Raw genomic sequence first — 5,971 nt, forward strand, 5'->3', positions numbered from 1 at the left:
AACGCATTACAGACCCGTAGTAAGAACTAAACCACTTCCCCTCATCTCAAAGTTTCAATCTTTTTCCATCTCCTCATTTCTTAATCTTTCATTCTATAGGGAAAAAAGAAGGAAGGAAATGCAGCAAAGTACATCACCAGAACAAAAGCTGTCAAATACCTACAAGTCTCACTTTAAGACTTCAGGTATATATAATAATATGTCAATTATATTACTATTACTGTAACAAAATTAATTGTTAAATTTGTATAGGAGACTATGTATACTCAAGGGAGTATATCCAAGAGACCCAAAGAAAAAGTACGAAGGGAATCATAAGACATATTATAAGATTGATAGACTTATTCGTGAAAGGTAACAATTTGGGACTTTTAGTGATATTCTTCGTGTCTTATTAGTGTTGTGGGGGTTTCAGTTTTTTATGTTTCTGAGTGTTGGTTTTAGGTACCCGAGTTTTATTGATGCGCTTAGAGACTTGTATGATTGTTTGACTATGGTGCATTTGTTTGCTGCGTTGCCTGCTCAGACTGGAGAGGGCATTGAAGTGGATCGTATTCATAAGTGTCTAAGGTATTTGGTGTTTTAAGTAATATTGTTTTGGAGTTTTGTTTGTTTACAATTATTGTTGTGCGAAGATGGTGATAGAAGCCTGTAAATGCTTTATGTAACTACATAAGAAAATTTGGGTCAATGGAGTGCTTAACACAAAGATTTGCAAAATATTAATATAAAAGAAGTATGTGTCCTGTTGATTGTTTTCTTAAAAAGAATGTTGCGTTTTCGCTAATTCGAGGGTGTTAAAAACAGGATGTTATGGAATTTATCTGTTTTGTCCTCTTCGATTTATTTGGTACACCTTTTATGTTATTTGACAAAGTTCTTGTTGACTTATTATTAGACTTAGCCATGAATGGCAAGCGTACATATCTCGAACTCATAGCCTTCGGAAAACTTACATAAGTCTGAAAGGCATTTATTACCAGGTAATGAAGTGCTTATGTCTATAGTTTCATTGTAATATACAGATGTGTTGAGGTTTGTAACATGGCCATGAACTTTCTTGTGTGAACAGGCTGATGTTCAAGGGCAAAAGATCACATGGCTAACACCCCATGCTCTGTAGCAAGTCTTGTCTGATGAAGTAGACTTGAAGGTAAAAAAAGGGGTGATATCCCCAAGTGCAGCAGGCAAGTATATATTCTATATCCCTTGAATTTCATGGCAGTCATATTTTTCATAACTACATTTTCTATAGAGTATTAAATTATAAACATGTAACTGTAGATCTTCTTCTTATTCTTTCAAGATGAGACCTGAGGTAAAAAAAGGGGTGAAACATAAGAGAGAGTGCATGAACTAATTTACAAGAACCGATTATTTTTCAAAGCATCCCTTGTTTTCCATGTATGGAACTGTTATTGAAATGTTCACACAACAATTCTCACAGTTGAAAGAGCTAGGGTAATATGATTTTCAGCTAAACAACTAGTGAAATTCACTTTGTTGGCATTGCCATTGTTCAGTAACTTGTGTTGTATGTGGAATGTATCTGATTTTAAGCTGAGCGAAATGAAATTCCAAAAAAAGGGGAGGAAGAAGAAGAGAGTTAGGATAAACAGAGGGAGGTACCTTTCCCTTTCCCTTGTATATCCATCGATTCTCAACCAGCTGTAGTCCAAGGCCGTGTTCTGTCAGAACCAAAGGTTTCTTGCTTGTTAAATAATGCTGATTTCGCAATTTCAAGAGAGCTGCTTAGGTATATATTGTTATGACAGACTCATGGATACATAGTTCAAATGATTATGTATTTACAGTTGATAGTGGGCAGAGGAGAAGATTTGAATCCTCTAAGTGGGTGCTGGAATTTTATGCAGAAGGTGATACTTCTGAGTCAACTCTTAAATACCTCAAATTTTTACCTCTGGTGTGAATCTACTTTAATTGTTTTGCATCTCTTGCTAATGGGATGATTCTGCTGATTATCTATTTTGCAGACACTATGGAGGCCAGTCTTACTAGAAAACTGGATTGCTGTAAACTTTTCCCGCTACAGCAGAGTGCGCATGTTCTGCAATGATCTAATAACATGTGCAAAACAAAAAAGGCTTGTAAGTTTTTTCTTCATTACAATTTATGCATCGTAAATATGTTTCTTTCTTCAAATGAGTACCAAACATATATTTTTCCCTATCATTATTTGTATGTATGCTTTTTTGTTTGTAATTATTTCTTTATGTTTACGCCTTTACAGAACATAGCGCATCCACTTCAGATATTTGAGGAGGATCGGCAAATGGAACGTGCACCTCCTGCTGTTAGAGTGGAGAAAATGTTTAAGGATGATGGAATGCTTCCCAAATAAGCCCCCGAGATTTATCCTCTGCTTCCTGCCTGAGAAGAAAACAAGCGATCTTTATGGTTAGCTTCTCTCTCTCTCTCGGAAATGCTATTTCTTTAATAAGTTAATGGTTTCTAGTAGTTGAGTTTATATCTTCTATAAGGTCCCTGGAAGAGAAACTGTCTTGTTGTACATGGAATCATAAATCAATGTGTTGCTCCAGAAAAAAGTCAATGACCATTATATGACAAATGTTGTTCTCAAGATGAATGCAAGAGTAACAAAATCTTCCAACTTTTTTCTGCTATCCATTTATTTTTCTGCTACTTTTATCTGATATTGTCTACTGTATTATCTATTTGCTCTCTCACCTTGCAGGTGGGTGGTGTCAATTCAAGATCGCAGCTGAATTCAGAAAAAGAATTCCTTTCATCTCCACAATTCCTACCATTATTCTGGGAATGGATGTCTCCCATAGCTCCCCTGGCCAAGATAATGTGCCATCTATTGCCGCGGTACTAGTAATCTCCTTTGTAGCTTAGAAATGGAAAAGTGTTGATGACATTCCTATTAGGTCATTCATCGAAAGTATGTTTAAACCCTGTGATGTTGTACTTGGTAGTAAAACACAACGACCGTCTTGGTTTTTTAGATGAGTAGTTTGGTCTAGCAATTTCTTGACACAAGTTCCTTGAACTAGTAATGAAAAATGAAATAGGCCCATACAAAAATTTAAGCGTCTGGAATAAACTTCTCCCAACTCTCAGCTAGGGCCGCTCCATCGATCTTTCATTGGTCAAACCATGACCCAATAGACGCTAGGGGTTCAATTTTTCATTGGTAAAAGACTAAAAGCATGAAAAACTACTTAATATTTACGCGTTAAAGTGTCCTTCTCATTGACTTTGTAATTCTAATTCGTTGGAAAATGCAAGGGATGGAACTGATCCTACATCAGGCTTCTAATTTGATCGTGTAGTTCAAAGGGGTGATAGCCCCAAGTGCAGCAGGCAAGTATATATTCTATATCCCTTGAATTTCATGGCAGTCATATTTTTCATAACTACATTTTCTATAGAGTATTAAATTATAAACATGTAACTGTAGATCTTCTTCTTATTCTTTCAAGATGAGACCTGAGGTAAAAAAAGGGGTGAAACAGAAGAGAGTGCATGAACTAATTTACAAGAACCGATTATTTTTCAAAGTGTCAATTAAAGGTTCGTCAATTAAAGGTTCATTTCTTCAGGTAAATTGAAGTATTTTTCAGTTGTTCACAAAACATGGGTGATAGTTGACGTCCACAAATTTTTCATTACCATTTACCTCTTTTATTTAAATGTGTTCTTTCTAGTGCCTTGTTAGCGTATTAAAATCACTAGTTGATTGGGAAACGTCACATAGAGAACATGGAAAGCAGAATAGTAGCAATCAGTTCACTGAAGAAGATGTGTTTGCCAAAGATTATATGGAGTTGAGAAGTTACAATAGGGCACCCTTCTCTGGTTTTCACTTAGGCGTCTACTCAGCACATATATGTTTGACCTCAAGTTCATCCAGTATAAGCACTTGATGCTCTTGCACCATTTTTTGTCCAATGCACTTGGAATTACATAAGTTAGTTTCGCATCGGGGACTTCACTCTTAATTCACGTGACATCCTAATATTTATGTTATGGCATGAAGCTGCCTTAGTACACTAATGAGATATGCATCGTCAGGATTCTCTTTTGATCTCATTGTTACTTTGTTTGTCTCTCTTACCAGGTTATTGCTAGTAGCTACTTCTCGGTGGCAGGAGCTCTTGTGGGTCTACTGAAACCTAGTACGATGAGCATGTTTGGGACACTTCTTGTCATATGGGGCCTTGTCAAGGAAGGGCTTCTTGGGAAACCTGTGAATACAGATCCTGCAAAAGCATGTTGATTGCGCTAGTATGTGCTTTCACTTGTATAAAGTATGATGTCAATAAAATTGTTAAAAGTAGTCCGGCTCGACCCTTGGCGAAACCCCTGCAAAGATTCTTGTGGGTTTGATTGAAATGATAGAATTTTGTATAACCTGTAGGTGTGATGCGAATTGTATGAATTTAGTATGGCGCTAGAATCAATTTTTTTAACCAATTCAATACATTTGCCCGCCATAAAGCTGTGGCTAAACATTAGATCTGATCAATAAAGGCATTTGCCACGGCCTAGACACGTGGCTAAATTATAGATCCATTCCCAAAAGGGGGGGGACGGGTCGTGTGAGCAATAGCCACGGTTTAGTCTTTGGCAAGTGGGAATATTCACCACGGCCCATGTAAGAGCATTTGCAATGCGGTGATAGCGCCACCTCCTCACTTTTCACCCCTCTATCACCAATCCGGTGATAAACAAGGTGAAGTGTGCAATGCAAAGGTGATAAAAATATCTCGGACGGGATGTTGGATTCGATGCGGACATAAAATTGAAAAACACTCGGACGGAATGAAACATCCCGGCGAAATTTAAAAAATCGAAAAAACCGAAAAATCATGCGAGACGGAATCTAACATCCCGGTCGAAAAAAAAACCCATTTTTTAAAAAAAAAACACGAGGACGGAATCCAACATCCCGTCCAAAGTTAACAAGTCGATGATAAACTTCGATTGGAAGGTTTCACCTTGTTTTGAACTTCGGGGAAAACTATCACCGAAGTTTATCACCCAAAGATTGCGACGGCACTTTTAGAGGAAAGTAGGTGATAGTTATCACTTCCCCCCTTCTATCACCTGCATTGCAAATGCTCTAACGGTTTATAACCGTGGCATAAAATGAAGTTTTAGCCACGGTCTTTAGCTGTGGCCAAAGATTAGCCACAGGTGCATTGGCAACGGTCGTGTAATGGCTTATAACCGTGGCAAAAGGTCTTTAGCCACGGTCAATGACCGTGGCAAATGCTCAGTATTCTTGTAGTGAACTGACAATGGCTAGCAATGGAGGTTACCACCTATGGAATCTCCACGAAAAACTAGCTTCTACTTTAGAAAACGTTGGAGGCCACCATTAAAGGGAGAGAGAGCTTTGCTTGTTTTTGGGATGATCAATATGTGAGGGGGTGGGGGTCTATTTATAGAACTCTCCCACCTCCTCAAAATTGGATAGGATAGAGTCCCATACTTATCCAAAATCAGCTAAGGATAGAGTCCTATACTCATCTAATGTAGGCTAGGATAGAGTCCTACACTCATCCCAATACCTGGTGGTTATCCTTATCTCTGTGGTTTATCCTTATCTTGGTGGGCGTTTATCCATATCAGGTCTGACCCAGCCTTATTTCCAACATCTCCCACTCGCCCACAACGGCGAAGAAGGTTTCTAAGAGAAGCATTTAAGTAGAATGCTCAGTCATGGTTCGTGTGACCCTAGCACACGTATCATGATATCTGTGAAGTAGCAAGTCGCAATGAAAAACACGACACAGTGATCTACTATGAAAATGATCTTAAAGAAGATGAATCCGGAAACCTAATATCCGGAGAGTGTGTATACCCCAAGATCTGTTTGTTTCATCACTTTGACAAATAGCACTCATCCCTATGAGTCCACACTATAAAGTCAAAAATGTATCACAGGATTCACAATTATCATCAAGTGTCCTGGCCAGGT

The 5,971-nt window shown here is 38.0% G+C and overlaps 2 long non-coding RNA genes across 2 annotated transcripts; both read left to right on the plus strand.

Moving 5' to 3' along the window:
* The first annotated feature begins 324 nt into the window (after positions 1–324).
* Positions 325–1,155, plus strand: LOC147503996 (uncharacterized). Its single transcript, XR_015220318.1, has 4 exons — positions 325–354; positions 445–570; positions 899–983; positions 1,073–1,155. It is a non-coding gene; the product is annotated as an uncharacterized LOC147503996 (long non-coding RNA).
* A 489-nt stretch (positions 1,156–1,644) lies between these two features.
* LOC147503997 (uncharacterized) lies at positions 1,645–2,108 on the plus strand. Its single transcript, XR_015221674.1, has 3 exons — positions 1,645–1,703; positions 1,815–1,877; positions 1,995–2,108. It is a non-coding gene; the product is annotated as an uncharacterized LOC147503997 (long non-coding RNA).
* The last annotated feature ends 3,863 nt before the right edge of the window (positions 2,109–5,971 follow it).

This window comes from Coptis chinensis, chromosome 4 (assembly GCF_015680905.1).
Source record: "Coptis chinensis isolate HL-2020 chromosome 4, ASM1568090v1, whole genome shotgun sequence".
NCBI classification, from domain to species: Eukaryota; Viridiplantae; Streptophyta; class Magnoliopsida; order Ranunculales; family Ranunculaceae; genus Coptis; species Coptis chinensis.